Source organism: Chiloscyllium plagiosum, unplaced genomic scaffold (assembly GCF_037043375.1).
Source record: "Chiloscyllium plagiosum isolate Xiang-an unplaced genomic scaffold, Cpla_swu_hap1 HiC_scaffold_20, whole genome shotgun sequence".
Classification (NCBI taxonomy): Eukaryota; Metazoa; Chordata; class Chondrichthyes; order Orectolobiformes; family Hemiscylliidae; genus Chiloscyllium; species Chiloscyllium plagiosum.
The window spans coordinates 61775335-61791659 of record NW_028270158.1 but is presented as its reverse complement, the minus strand read 5'-3'; the positions used below and the strand labels follow the sequence as shown (position 1 = coordinate 61791659).

The window sequence follows — 16325 nt, the reverse complement described above, 5'->3', positions numbered from 1 at the left end:
ATTACTACAGGAAGTGAGGAAGAGATTGCTGCATCTTTGGCAAGTGATCTTTGTATCCTGTCTTCCAGAGTAGTACCAGAAGATGGAGGGTGGCAAATGTTATTCCATTATTCAATGTCAGGCAGTCATACATCTGTAGTGGGCAAAAAGCTATTGGAGGATTCCAAGTCAAGATTTGATTACTGACAAGCCATAGTTTGTCGGGGGGGGGGGGGGGAAAGAGGAGGAGGAGGAGGAGAAGAGTCAGGTCACACCACACAAACCTTACTGAAATCTTGAGGATGTGACAAAAGACGTTGAAGGTGGTTGAGCAGTGGATGTGGTGTATGGGGATTTTAGCAAGGCATTTGTAAGGTTCCCCACATTAGGTTCATTTAGAAAGTAAGGAAACCTGCTGTCTGGATACAGAGTTGGCTGGGCAGTAGTGGTGAGTACTGCAGAAGTTGGAGATCCGCATCCATGAACATCGACTAGCCACGAAACGCCACGACCAGCTATCCTTAGTAGCCACACACGCAGACGACAAGCAACATGAATTCGACTGGAACAACGCTACCATTATAGGGCAAGCCAAACAAAGAACAGCCAGGGAATTCCTAGAAGCATGGCACTGATACATACCCAAACTCCAGCTATTTTCTTCAAATATTCAGATGCAACCCACAAGGTTTCAAGCTTTAGGCTATTAGTAAAGTACTTGCCTTTATTTCTATTGTCCTTTCAGGTCCTTTAGTTATTTTGGAATGCTGTTAGCATTGACCACGAAAACTATAGAATATTTATTCAAAATTGCTTTTGTTTGCTTCCCATTACTACTTTCCCAGTCATATTTTCTAAAAAGACTAACGTTCACTTTGGCCTCTTGATTTACAGATTAGAAGCAGCTCATGAACATACCAGGATTCCCATGGCCCTCCCTGCCCCACAAGCAAGAACACAATGTGCCTTTGCAAAGGAAGTGTGGAAGAAGAGTGGTTTGAGGTTGATCTTGAGCAGCTCTATATTCTGCAATCTGCTCCCCCAGATGTAGAGAGACAAACAAACACCTGGGGAGGTGCAACTCAGCAAAAGGCTCTTTGGAAGACCAAGTTTCGGTCAGACCAATACAAGGAGGAGTTGACCCTGGCCGACTGTTGGGGACTGGCACAATCCAAGGTCCAGGACTACATGCTGAGGGCTGCAATAAAACTTGGGGGCAGCTACCACCAAAGCAGAGTGAGGAAAGACCACCATCTAAGGTCTTTCTGTCAAAGTTTAAAAACAGGGGTCTGTTCAGTTATTGGATCCTCCTGGTTCCTCAAATGCACCTAATTATAATCTTGTACAAGAGATGCCTTCCAGATTGTGTGACTCTATCCAGCCAACAATGTTCATTTCTTCATATGTTACTGTACAGAACTGATCACTAAAGCAGTTATGAAAAGTATATTTTGAAAAAGAATGGTAGATCGCAAGCCAATATAAGCATACCTGACCTGGCTGGTTCCAAAGAGGATTAGGCACTTCCCAGTTCCCTGCAACTGGAGGATCCAATGGAGCTTCTCCACGAATGGCAGTTCATGGTCCCTTGCACAAGATTCAGGAACCTATCCTGAACCATATGCCCATGTAGCTTTTAAAAAAAGGTTGTGCTTTACGTAATGACTGAAACCAAAATGGTCATTCTAAATAGATGAGACTTAAACAATTCAGGTCTTTTTCAATAGAAATAATTTCAGCTACATCACACTAAGAACTTTTGCTATAAAGTCTGTCTTATGATCTTATTCTCCACAATCACCTGAAGGAGCAGTGCTCGGAAAGCTATTGCTTCCAAATAAACCTGGAGTGTGTGATCTTTAACTTCACATGACAAGTAATTCAGAGTTTCCCTGAAGTCTCTTAAAAGACAGACCCAGGAGGAAGCCAGTTACTACTTTGAAGCAATTAAATACAAACATATGAAAAACAGGTAGTAGATGTGGGCTGCAAGTCTAAACCACTGAGAGGAACAGATTTAGGATGGGAGATTAGAGAGCCTCACCAAAAAAAAAAAAACAATCCACACGCCAGAGGAAATTAAAACAAAAAAAAAGAAGTGTTTATGGTCAGGGAGCTTTCCTCCATCCTGCACTCAACCCTGCCCATTCCACAGCACACCCAAAAAAAGCCACATGATTCAAACAGAAGTTGCTGCTGAGTTTCTCCAGCATTAGGGATAAAGCAGAGTTGACATTTCAAGTCAAGTGACCCTTTAGTCTGCATGATTCAAACCAACTTCCCACAATTGTTACATTAAAAATTACTAGACCTTATTTCACTTCTGGAAACTAAACTAGATACAGGAAGATGGTGTTGCTTCACGACTCTTCGTTTCATTCTACCATCTTTTGAAATACAATGGTCAGATTACAGACATCACTGCTATGAATCACCATTATCTTTCAAAACTGGCCTTGTGGCAGGCTGCTGTCACAAAATGGTAACCACGTCCTTCCCCCTCCACACAAAGGATCATAAGTTTAAAAAAAGTGCATTGCTAGATTGTTCAGTTGAAAAAAAAGTAGATATCTACATTGTAGAACTGCCAAAACAGAAGAGAGAGTGTAAAAAAGTGTGACTTCCCCCACCTCCCCTCCCATGTCTGGCTCTATGCAAACAAGCCTTCCAAAAATTCCAGACAGGCAATTACTGGTTAATATAAAATCTATTTAGGAGACATTCTATTTTAAGAATGAGTCAGGGCACATTTCAAGCAGGTACCTAACCTTTAACTTGCCAGTGACATATCAGAAAAATTTGTACCACCAAAAGTTACTCTTGATTGAATGGATTAGACAAACTGTAGCTGTAATGGTCAGATCAATATTTCCCCAAGGAAAAATTGAAATCCTGTGGCCATCATGCCACACCAGAATTTTAAATCATCAATATGATGGAGAATAAAAGACCACAATAGAATCAGAATCCCTCTGGTATGGAAACAGGCCATTTTGGCCCAACAAGTCCACACCAACCCTCTGAAAATTAACCCACCCAGACCCATTCCTCTACCCTATTACTTGACATTTCCCCTGACCAATGCACCTAACCTACACATCCCTGAACACTGAGCAATTTAGCATGGCCAATTCACCTAACCTGTACATCTTTGGATTATGGGATGAAACCTGATCACCCAGAGGAAACCCACGTAGATATGGGGAGAGAGAGTGTACAAACTCCACATGGACAGTTGCCAGGATTGAACCCAGATCCCAATGGAATGTTGAAAACCTGCTATTTTAAAACCATATCACCGATGCTTAAAAGTGCTCAATTCAAGTAGTTTGAGCAAAGGGCCTAGGCAGTACTGAGGTACGAGGAGATTTGTATAATTCAGGAATTAACCATTCCTGGGCAGCACAGTGGCTCAGCAGTAGCCCTGCTGCCTCACAGCACCAGGGTCCTGGGTTCGAATCCCACCTGTCCGTGTGGAGTTTGCACATTCTGAGGAGCAGTGTGGACTTGTTGGGCCGAAGGACCTGTTTCCACACTGTAGAGAATCTAACCTAATCATTCATGTGACTGACAGAAGACAGCAGTCTCAACTCTAGGATGGAGAAAGGGAGGTCTGCAGATGCTGGAGATCAGAGCTGAAAATGTGTTGCTGGAAAAGTGCAGCAGGTCAGGCAGCATCCAGGGAACAGGAGAATCGACGTTTCGGACATAAGCCCTTCTTCAGGAATGAGGAAAGTTTGTCCATAACTCTCGGATGGCCAAGTCTTCATTATGGCACATAAGCTATGTTGAAAGAACATGGACTGACTACTTTTGCAGGGCTGCGGGTAAAAGGCAAGGGTGTGGAACTAGATAAATGACTCTTGATGAGAGCTAGGAGGGACTTGGCTGGCCAAATAGCCACCTCCTGCCATGGTTTCATATCTTTCAAGGAAAGTGTCTTATAACTCGTCACTGAATTCCCCCTGCTCCTTCCCCAATCTGCATCATTTCATTCCAAGTCTTAGTTTGCTTGAAATCACATGAGGATTTAGTTTCCCTGCCTTAGTACTTACACAGGTACTTCATTTTGCAATACATCTACTTCACTGGTTTTGTTATTAGACCGCCTGAGTCAAGCAGCTTCAATGCATTGACCCAAGCATTTTTCCCCTTGTTGAGAACATTGGTTCTAATGTTTACAAGATGATTAGGGGTTTAGATAGGGTTGACCATGAGAACCTTTTTCCACGTATGGAGTCAGCTATTATGAGGGGGCATAGCTTTAAATTAAGGGGGGGTAGGTATAGGACAGATGTTAGGGGTAGATTCTTTACTCAGTGAGTTGTGAGTTCATGGAATGCCCTGCCAGTAGCAGTGGTGGACTCTCCCTCATTATGGGCATTGGATAGGCATATGGAGGATAGTGGGCTAGTGCAGGTTAGGTGGGCTTGGATTGGCGCAACATCGAGGGCCAAAGGGCCTGTACTGCACTGTATTTTTCTGTGTTCTATACCATGCACAGATACAAACAAACAGAGGAAAAAAATTTGTTACAATATAAATGACTTGAAAAGACCTAGTTAGAGATAGGGAGCAAACAGCCTTAGGACAACAGTGGACATTCACACCCACAGTCAGAGCGATTTCATGACTCATCTCAATGTGCAAGTAGTTTTATTCTTTAAGACTAAAAAGCAACAACTGCAGTGCATTTATCAAAGGTGCAGATAATCAGTTGTTTAAAAAAGCCCCACTCTCCCCAAAAGCATTTAATCATTTGGTCACTGATCCAGTTTATGGTATGGTCCTATAACTCACCACAGCTTTTTATAATGTTGACCCAGGAAAACAGGTCATTCCTGAAGAAGGGCCTGTGCCCGAAACGTCGAATCTCCTGTTCCCTGGATGCTGCCTGACCTGCTGTGCTGTTCCAGCAATAAAGTTTCAACTTTGATCTCCAGCATCTGCAGACCTCACTTTCTCCCAGGAAAACAGGAGCACTTTGAAGCTATGCAGACTCTTCTTCTAGAGATATTTTCTATAATCAACCTGTTCAGAGATGTGGAACTTGAACCTAGACCTCCAGTCCATAGGCAAGGACAATACCACATCAATACAAGAGGCCTTAGTGAACATTTCAGTCGGACCATGAAATGACTAGAATGAACAAAATATCCTCTGCCTTCACAAAAGGGAGGGGGGTAACACTGGTCATAATGCTTCCAGATATGAGATGGCCCTTGTAATTTTTAAGACCAGTAAACCTCTGCCACCACCACATGATTTCCTTCCTTTAGAAATACAGTACTGTATGAAAAGCCCATTCTCAGATGAATTGTTTAACTGAAGTACTTGCTCAAGTGCATTTGTAAAAAAGATTAAGAACAGTACCAAAAGCACCAGCTTATTTTTGAATTGCACACGGAATTCAGATAAGAATAACATTGAATTTAAAAAAAAAGGTTAGTTAAATTTCACACCTAATGCATTAGGTTTTAAGACTAATTCCTACAGTTTGCTTCAACTTCCTTCTGCCTTCAAAAATATTGCCTGGGTTGGAAGTTTCGTTTAAGAAAAAAAGTTTCAATAAAAAGTGGCATCTTGTAGACCTGTCAGACAAATGAGCATTAGCCAAAAAAGCCAACAAATTAAAAATGTCTTTAATATTAGTTCTAAAACAAAATAAAAACCTCCGTTTTCAAATCCTCAGACTTTTAATGAGAGGTCATGAAAACAGGAAGAACATGGAGTGACTAAACCACAGCACTCAATGCAGGTTTTGAATATTCCATTCCGGCAATGGTAAGAAAAAAGGTCATCAGGAAGATGGCAATTATTTTATTGTGTTGTATAAGTTTGACTTTTTAAGTTTAAGTTTGTTATTCAGTTGTGTGTTCAGAAAGAGGGTCGCTTTAAATTTTCTTTTAAAGGGAGTGTGAAGTCCTTGTAAGAGCCAAAAGGGAGCTTTTTATTTAAACCCTATACCATCCCAGTGTGCTTGATGGGGTTGAAGTGAGGGAGATTTTATTTTTAGTTAGAGTAGAGAAACTTCTGTGGATTTTGAAACCCTTGCTGTCTCTCTCCCAGGAGCCTTCAATGGGGACAGAGAAAAAGGGGATTTGATTTTTCCCCCCCAAACAAAAAAGTTTTTACTTTTGAATGAGCTGGAATAAAGTTTATTTTTAATTCAACCCCTTTTGTCCCTACACCAAAAAAGTGTAGGGAGTGGGGGTGGAGTCAAAGGAGCCATTTTTAAAATAAAAAGTTACTTTTGTTTTGATTAAAGGAAACCTTACTTTCTGGTTAGATAGGGTAGAGAAGACTATTTTAGTAGTATGGCCCCCACCCAGAAGTGTCTGATGGGACACTTGGTGGGTCTTTAAATTTATTTAAAGATTACAAATGGCAAGTTATATAATTTGCTAGATTAGAACAGTCAAAGATTAATTTAGAGCAGACACTCCACTAACACTTTCTTCAGCTACTTACTGAAACCTTTATTTTCACTTGAAAGTTGCCTAGAAGTCACTAGGCTTTCTTCCCCTTTGTTTACTTAATTTCTCTTCAAATCACAAGTTTCTCATTTACATGAAAGCAAAATCTCAGTCTTTGCTCAACTTGCCTCCATGAATTGCCATTTCTCACTGATCAAATGAGTCAGTCTGCAGAAACATTCTGCAGCATTTAAGTGGTTTTACCTCAACTCATTCCAATTTTCATTACCCTCCTGTTTGGAATGGGTTGGTCATTCTGTCTACTTTCACAGTAGCTTTTTAGTTCTGTAAAAAGGGTCACTGGACTCCATATTAACTTTCTGTAGGAATTCTGCCAGGCCTGCTCAGTTTCTCCAGCACTTTGGAACAAAGCCAAAAAGCCATTCTTCATGCTTGTGGAAGACATTATGTCAATTTCTCTAACACATTAACCTGTTGCCAAGGTCCCTCATGAATCTCATAACTAAAAACAAATGATCAATGGCTAATGTTTGCTCACCATTAGACAGCTACGTATACAAATGAAACAGGGGTGCAGGGACAAACCAAGTAGTTTGGAGTTTTGCAATATTACCCAGTTAGGATGAAAATCTTGGTTTTGTAAAGATTTGTGACAAATCAGTAATCAAAAAAAAAGAGTCAAGCCTGCACTATCCAGATTGATGTTTAAACTGGGTTTGCCAATAGGCCAGAAAAAGAGAAAGATCAGCAGCTAAGCATTTGCTGCCTCCCTGAACCATTGTAGCTCTTGCATGATGCCAGGAACCTCCTGACAGAATCCAGTCAATACTTCTGGGTGAAGAATTTTAGTCGTAAAGTTCACACCATGCTGGACTACATGGGATTTGAGGAGCTACATGCAGCCAGTTATCGAACTGCTCACCACCACAATGTAGTGCGTGGCATACTGCAGAGGTCTGTTGGCTGCAGGAATTGTTGAGCACTATCACATGCTGCTTAGCATATTTAGTTCTGTACTGAAGATTCAAAACTCAACTTAGTGTGCCTGGCACTGCTCCTGGTAAGCCCACTTATGGTGTTCTTTGAATGAAGACTGGTGTCTCAGCTTGACCTATTGGCTGAGTGTGCCAGGTTAGAAGATTGAATACAATATTGCTATTGGGGGTGGTAGCTCACGGATACCCAAGCAGGTTGAGAAATCTGTTCAGTTACATTTAGCACTTGGTAGTACCACAAGTCGTCATCCTCAGAATTTGAAGACAGGGTTTCATCTTCACAAGGATTGTGCAGTAGTCATTCTTTCTAATATGGTCATTGAGACTGCATTGATAGGCAGGCAAGATATGTCCACATTTATGTTTGATCAAATGCCGGAGTTAGTGGCGTCTGGTCAATGTTGATGATGCTAAATATGCTCCGTGCAGCCACCACTGCTATGGGTCTCTCCAAGGTATAGGATTAGGAGATACCCAGGAATGGTCATATTCTGACAGCAGATTTTTCATTGGGATGGTTGACTTTGTAGAACTGATTTTCTATTGTTTCCAGTATCTCGGTAAATGCTCAGCTTTTTTTTTCCCCCCCTAAGGCTTCATAGTCTGATACAGCTAGAATAGTTTGCTAGGCTTGAGAGCATTCAAAAGCCCGAATGCTCTGGGTCTGGAGTCACATGGACAGATCAGGCAGGCAAAGCAAAAAGATTTCCTTCCCTTTTTAAAAAAGAACCTGGGATTTTTATTGAAATCTCATGGTATTATGCAGATATGATGGGATATTCAAGAGGCTTTTAGAGCAGCACAAGACAAAACAAGGAATGCAGGGATATGGACCATAGCTCAGCAGAAGAGATTAGTTTAACTTTGTCTCATGTTCAGCACAGTATTGTGAGCAGAAGAGCCTGTTCCAGGAACATAGCTTAACTTCAAAGAGATCAATTAATTCAAATTTTACCATCTGTTGGTGATATTTTGAATCCATGTCCCAGAACATTAGCCTGCCTAGTAGCATCAATATAGCATTACACCATTAAAAGTATGCAAACATACAAAAACTAGAGAGTTATAGGATAAAATGTCCATCATGCTCAGGATGAGAGTCTCAGTACCAGCCAACAAAAGGACAGATGCACTTTAAAGTAATATGCAGAAGTAGCTGGAGATGAGGAGATATTAAGAAAGGGAACCCTTGTGTTTGGGCTGAGGCAAAGGCATAGCAAGTAATTGGGTATAATGCACTACAATACTTCCCATTCTTTTCAATGGATCATGTGGGCAACACGGTGGCAGTGGTTAGCACTGCTGCCTCACAGCACCAGAGACCTGGGTTCAATTCCCACGTCAGGCAACTGAGTGGCATTTGCACACATTCTCCCCGTGTCTGCGTGGGTTTCCTCCTCCCACAATCCAAAACAATGTGCAGGTTAGGTGAATTGGCCATGCTAAATTGCCCATAGTGTTAGGTGAAGGGGGTATATGTAGGGGAATGGGTCTGGGTGGGTTGCACTTGGCAGGTTGGTGTGGACTTGTTGGGCCGAAGGGGCCTGTTTCCACAGTAAGTAAGTAATCTAACCTAATATCCTACTCCCTGGAGTCAATACAAAGTGTCCCCACACTGGTGGGTCTTACATAGCTTTGTTACCAGCAGGTTTTCCAAACTTCAATTTACAAAATGAGACAGAGGAAGAAAGTTGCTCCAATTAATTGAAAATATTAAGCAAGCTATTGAAGGCTGCTACAAATCCAGATGCCAGACAGCCTGCAGGGGACAGTGAGGTGATCAGCAGTTTTGAAAAAAAAAAGGTGGTGATCAGAGCCACTGCCAGGCTGGAGTGGCAACACCTCCACTTCAAGGGGAGATTATAGTGGGTTCAATATTCTGTCCCTCATTCCTGATGAAAGGCTCTTGCCCGAAACATCGATTCTCCTGCTCTGCTTTTCCAGCAACATCTAATCTCCAGCATCTGCAGTCCTCACTTTGTCCTTAGGGGTTCAAAATGTCAAAAACTACTCCAGGAGGGAACAGAAACCTCAAAACATCTTTGACCCATACAAAAAAAAAATGGCAAGCTTCACTTGCCTTTAAATGGAAGTTAAAAAAAATGGGTGAGCCCTGAGGACCTCTGCATCAGAGGCCATTTCATGCTGCAAAGATGGACTATTACCTACATCACTGACTGCATCTCAAAAAAAAAAAGTAGCTCACTGACTGGAATAGCTTGGGTACGACTTGGTCATGAAAGTCCCTGCACAAATACATGTACTCTTCTTCACTTTCACTCCATAAATTGGAAGTGTTCTGAAGTTTGACACTAACAGTATTGGGCAACATTTCCCAAACCACCACTAGACTGATATCCTGCAGATAGAAAAACCAAGCTCGTTTTCTGCCAAGTGACCAATTTAGTGAAATAATTGGATCCGAATCAGAAGTTTTTCAGCCTGGAGGCCTGTGACCAGTGGAGTGCCACAAGGATTGGTGTTGGCTCCACTACTTTTATATAAGTGATTTGGATGTGAGCTTAAGAGGTATAGTTAGGAAGCTTGCAGAGGACACCAAAATTAAAGATGTAGTGGACAACGAAGAGGGTTACCTCAGATTACAAGATCTTGATCAGAGGGGCCAATGGGCTGAGAAGTGGCAGATGGAGTTTAATTCAGATAAATGCGAGGTGCTGCATTTTAGGAAAGCAAGTCTTAGCAGGACTTATGCACTTAATGGTAAGGACCTAGGGAGTGTTGCTGAACAAAGAGACCTTGGAGTGCAGATTCATAGTTTCTTGGAGTGCAGAGTCACAGGTAGATAGGATAGTGAAGGGGTTTGGTATACTTTCCTTTATTGGTCAGAGCATTGAGTACACAAGTTGGGGGGTGATGTGTCAGCTGTTACAGGACATTCGTTAGGCCACTATTGGAATATTGCATGCAATTCTGGTCTCCTTCCTATTGGAAGGATGTAGTGAAATTTGAAGGGGTTCAGAAAAGACTTAAGGAAGTTGCCAGGGTTGGAGGATTTGAGCTCTAGGGAGAGGCTGAACAGGCTGGGGCTGTTTTCCCTGGAGCAGAGGCTGAGGGGGTGACCTCAGAGAGGTTTACAAATTTATGAGGGGCATGGATAGGATAAATAAACAAAGTGAGGACGAGGACACCAGAACTAGAGGGCATAATTTTTTTCTCTCACTCTAAACCCAAGGGGCAACCTTTTCCACAGAGGGTGGTATGTGTATGGAATGAGCTGCCACAGGAAGTGATGGAGGAGAGTACAATTGCAAAATTTCAAAAGGCATTTGGAGGAGTATACAAGGAGGAAGGGTTTGGAAGGATATGGAACAAGTGCTAGCAAATGGGACTAGATTGGGTTGGGATAGCTGGTCAGCATGGACAGGTTGGACCGAAGGATCTGTTTCCATGCTGTACATCTGACTCTATATAGATATCAATTCTACTAAAGACCATTGGTAGAGTGCAATACAGAGTTCAACTAAATGAGCTGGTAACTTGAATATTTGCAGCAAGGGAATTTTTTTTTTTTTTAAAAAAGTATCATTTAATCCATTGTTAACCATCTATTGAAGTGAACCAATTGCGATTTGTGCAGTGGCACATTGGATAAAATCTGTTGTGCAACATGCTAGGAATTACAGACAACTGATATACATCTGTGAAGCTGAATTTACAGTTTGCTCTGTAGTAAAGACACAGACTCCCCATCTGAGGTATTAATAATGCGGATCCACTCCAACCCATTGGAAGTAATGGGCACCAAACAAACATTTCCCTCAAGCACTATTAATATTGAATGAAAGCTCCCAACAAGTTCAAGAAAAAAGCCTGCCTGAAAATAATGATCAGTTCAAAATAACTAGGGAACCTGAACTATTTTATCATCTAGAGTCAAAAATGTGTTGCTGGAAAAGCACAGCAGGTCAGGCAGCATCTGCAGTCCTCATTTTCTCCTCGAAGATATTATCTAGAGTCCCCAAGCACTTCAGGGAAAAAAACCTGAAGAGTTATCACTGACAGACAATGCAGTTCCAGAGATGACTAACTCTATCTGGCTTCTTTTCTCTGGAGTACCATGCACAGTTTGTCCCCTTACAAGAAAGGGAGAGGAGCATTTGCACTGAAGGCAGTTCAGATAAAGTTCTTAGATTAAAGTGAAGACACACGTGCAAGATGCTAGCGGGAATGACAATAGACTCGGAGCAGATATCTTTCCCCTTCTGCGGTAATCCAGAACAGGATATCAGTGTTAGACTAAGGGGTGGCAGATTCAAAGCAACAAAAGAGGAATTACTTCTCAAAAAAACAATTAATCTATGGAGTTCGTTACCCTAGAGTGTGGTGGATGTTGGGACACTGAATAAAACTTGCAATCAATAGACTTTTAAAATTAGTAAATGGGTCGAAGAGTTACAGAGAAGCAGACTGAGGCAGAGATGAGGTCAGCCATAATTGTATCAAGTGACATAGCAACTCCTCATTTGCCGTTCACAGTATTGATCGGTTTCAATGTGTAAAAAGGCACCGAGCCATCAAGTGCCAAAGCAGTGTCTTCACTTCAAAAGAAATGCAGGATTTCCCAATAAAGAGGTATTTTGTAATTATTATCCCCTCTGTTTAAATCAGTTGGGCAACCTGAAAGTTCACCCCCAAAACCATGGTTTTCTACCCCAGAAAGATTGTTTTAGGTTAAAAAAGGTTTTGTTAAGCAGCATGAAATCGATTTGCAGAATAGCTGTATTCTAACTGGAAATCAGCCTTGCGTCAAAACTTGACTTGAGAAATTTATTGCATTCATAAAATTAATGGTAGCAGCTTTCATAAAAGCATTTGATGCATCAACGGACACGAAATACAATCCCATAGATCCCAGTGCTTTGGTTTCCTCCCACAATCCAAAGAGGAATTGTAGCTGAATTGCCCAGTGTTCAGGGATGTGTAGGTTAGATGCATTAGTCAGGGGTAAGTATAGGATAATAGGGTAGGGGAATGGGTCTGGGTGGATTACTTGGAGGGTTAGTGTGGACTGGGTGGGCCAAATGGCCTGTTTCCATATTGTGGTCACTAATGATCAAAATCAGAATCCCGACAATCAGGATTAGGCCATTTGTCCATTAAGCCGGTTGTTTCACGATTCAATTAAAATCACATTCAATTTATTGAAGTAGGCAAGTTTGCAATTCCAATAGGACAGGTCACTGGACTCAAAACATTAATTCTGCTTTCTCTACAAATGCTACCAGACATGCAGATTTTCTCCAGCACACTATTCAGATTTCTAGCATCGATCAAGTGATTGCACAATTCTAAAGTTTCAAATGTGCAAAGTCCTTAAATCACCACAGTACTGACCATTTTTCACACTTGCTCACATATAAGAGCTCACACCAAGTGCTGGTCAAACACTGTACCTGTGCTCACTAACTTACCTGTCAGACTGAATCATTATCTTCATTTTAAGTATTTCATCCTTAATCAAATCCCCCCACACCACTAATCTGCTTCAATCCTGGCATTCAGAACATCCAGTGTTAAAAACTCCATAACTGGTGACCATGACTTCAGGTCCTTAAAACCTGCTTTTCTAACCAAGCTTAGCCAGCTGTTCTAGCTCAGGGTCAAGTGTTAAGAGGAACACAGATGGAAAAGTACCTTGGGGCAATTTGCTATACTAACACAACATGCACGACTGCCACTGTCAACCTCCTGACTATAATGGGTCACATGGTGTCAGCTGGACAGCACTCAGACTTGCACAAACAGTGGAGGGGTTGGAGTTTGACATCTTGAATTATTCAATTCAACTTTGTTATATTGACCTTGATCACAAGATCAACACAGGAGCTATATCTAGACTTTCAATAACTGAAGTACATAGTTTCTCATCTCTTGGGTCTGGAAGGGTTAACACTGGAGTGTGCCATAAACATCACCCACTAAGTGCTGTGGTCACAAACCTGGTTTTCACATTCAATACATGAACAAACTAAAACACCCAAGTGTTGTTATCTGATAACGAAGTCCAACTTAGTGTTCTAGACACAGGCTTTATCTGAAGATTACAGTCCTACAAACCAGTTCAGTATAAAAAAACCTACTACAGATCACGTAAACAGAAAGTGGAGTTGTGGACAGAACAGTTTAGTATCTCAAGGTACAAGACTCAACATCTGTTTGAGGAACTAAAGAACCAAAACCCCTCGGTGGAACCTGTAATTTAGAGTCAGATGTATAAGCACAGAAACAGACCCTTTAGTCCAACCTGTCCAGGCCGACCAGATATCCCAACCCAATCTAGTCACCTGCCAGCATCTGGCCCATATCCTTCTAAACCCTTCCTATTCATATACCCATCCAGAGGCCTTGTACATGTTGGAATTTTACTAGCCTCCACCACTTCCCCTAGCAGCTCATTCCATACACGTACCACCCTCTGCGTAAAAAAGTTGCCCCTTACGTCTCTTTCATAGCTTTCCCCTCTCACCCTATGTTACACAATGAGACAAAAAAAAACACTGTAGATACTGGAATCTAAAGTAGTCAGTCAGTCAGGAGGCTGGAAGAACAGAGTAAGCCAGGCAGCATCAGGAGGTGCACAAGTCGATATTTCAGGTGTAACACCTCTTCAGGACCAGATACAATGAACCAGATAGTTCACAACAGAATCTGGTCAGAAGTGGTGACTTTTCTCCATCACACTGGTCAAGGTAGATCTAGTTTCCTGAAGAGATTAGTCAGCAACCTCCTAAGTAAGAAAAACTAGGAGAAAGTGAGGACTGCAGATGCTGGGGATTAGAGCTTAAAAATGCATTGCTGGAAAAGCACAGGTCAGGCAGCAAAGGAGAATCGACATTTCGGGCATAAGCCCGCTTCTGAAGGGCTTGTGCCCGAAACGTCGGTTCTCCTTTGCTGCCTGACCTGCGCTTTTCCAGCAACGCATTTTTAAACTCCCGAGTAAGAGCCTAGTTTACACAGTTGCAGTTCACAATCTTTTCACACACTTCAAAGTGAAACAATCTCTCTCACATACATCCACCATACCGCATGCACAGCTCTGAAAGCTTACCCAGTGGATAGATGCATCAAGTGTCTGCAGATAATACCTTCAATAAGAGCCACAAGCCTCCATACTCTGGAGAAGTAGCACCGTTTTCCAAACATTTACCCATAGACTTCACAACTAGTCACTATAGAATTGATGATGAAAGCCATTTGCTTAAGTGGCCATGTCCATTCCAGTGATCCCTGCAGACATAAGCTTGTTAACCCATTAAAAAGGGGTAAAAAGTAGCAAAACATTGTACAAAAAAAAACACCAATGCTAGAAAAACTCAGCAGGTCTGGCAGCACCTGTGACGTGAAAGCAGAATTAGCATTTTGAATCGAGACTCTTCAGTTTTTTTTAAAAAGAAACGCCATTTTCTTGCACGTTTACTGCAGATCCAAACTTCACTCCGACTTTTTTTTCCCCCCACGTTATGTGTTTGAATTAAGCACTGGCTATTTCAGTGCTAAACAGCTACACCTGTAGTCTAAAAAGATCCTATTTACAATCCCACCCATAGCTTACGCGCCAAACAACACCAACTGCCTGCTACTTGAACACCAATGTTTACTTCAACTTGTTCAAATATACTTTGCTAAGTGACTGATTAAACTAATTTTAAAATTCAAAAAAAAGTTAGTTACTGCGGTTATTTAACAATGCCACAGGAAACTGTAAATGGAGATCTGTACATTCTTCCCGAAAAGGTCATATCGCTTAAGTTAGATTTTCCCCAGATCATTGTCGTGGTTAGCCTTAAAAAAATAGTAGGAGGTGTTGACCTAACATTTCTTATAATAAAAATGTTAAAAGTCATCATGATGTACTTACTTTATCCCTTTAAAATAGCTAGTTTTAAAATCCTGGTACCCAGTAAATACGACGTAGTGAACAATCAGCTTAGAAATCATTTACTTACCAGAAGACTCTTAAAAATACACAGACGACCCAAAAATCAACCCCCACCAGTATTAAACATATAAAACACTGCCTGATTTTGAGGACGAGGAGGAAAAGCCCAGAATGTTTACGACATCTACTTCAGCTGTTGTCGAGCAACAGATTCTAACACACACACACACACACACAATCACCGTCTAACACTTTCAGTTTAAAATAAAAACCGATTAACACATTTCGGCAAGCCCAATAAAGTAACGAGAGAATTGTAGAGATACCAAGGTGTCCTATTACCTTAAATCCTTCAAGTACACACCGTCCGTGAGCGGTGTACAGAAAGCTCTGTGTATATATCGCTATAAGAAGACACTAACCACTAGCTCGGCCTCTTAGTCTGAACTAATATCATTTGACTGGTTTTAACACATGACGTCGCACTGCAAAGCAGATCGATCATTATTTGCTCGTTGTCAGCTCCATTCCCTTCCTTCACGAACACTAATGGGCAATTCCAATGACTCATGTATTTCTGCCTACCTCTGGAAAAGGCCGGTCTTGGAGGGTTCTTGAGACAGTGGTAACGTCCCTGCCACTTATCCGGGAGGCCTGAATTTAAGTCCCACTCCCCCAAAGCATGTAACAATGTCTCTGCACAGGTTGATTAGAAAGTCGAGTATTTTTAGCCAATTTGTGTCCAATGAGCTGTCAATTGGACAAGGGGGTGCTCACAGCAACTTGATTGGGATCTGTACAGGATATTGACTTCAGCCACTTTTGGAATACTGCCTTCAGTTCTGGTCTCCCTGCTATGGGAAAGGTGTTGTGAAAGTTATGATTCAGGGATGCCAGAGTTGGACTGGGGTGTACAAAGTTAAAAATCACACAACACCAGGTTATAATCCAACAGGTTTACTTGGAAGCACTAGCTTTCGGAGCGCTGCTCCTTCATCAGGTGGTTGTGGAGAA

General features: G+C 41.7%; 1 protein-coding gene across 3 annotated transcripts in view; it reads right to left on the bottom strand.

Annotated features, from left to right (window-relative positions):
* The window catches only part of LOC122560485 (lipopolysaccharide-induced tumor necrosis factor-alpha factor homolog), a 33063-nt gene extending 17146 nt beyond the window's left edge, over positions 1–15917 (bottom strand). Inside the window, exon 1 of one of the 3 annotated variants that reach the window (XM_087998022.1) lies at positions 15897–15917. The gene's annotated coding sequence lies outside the window, so the exon portion shown is untranslated. Of the gene's footprint in view, positions 1–15378; positions 15483–15653; positions 15828–15896 lie in introns of those variants that run through there. The other 2 variants (XM_043711130.2, XM_087998021.1) reach the window with 2 other exon arrangements.
* Positions 15918–16325: the final 408 nt, after the last annotated feature.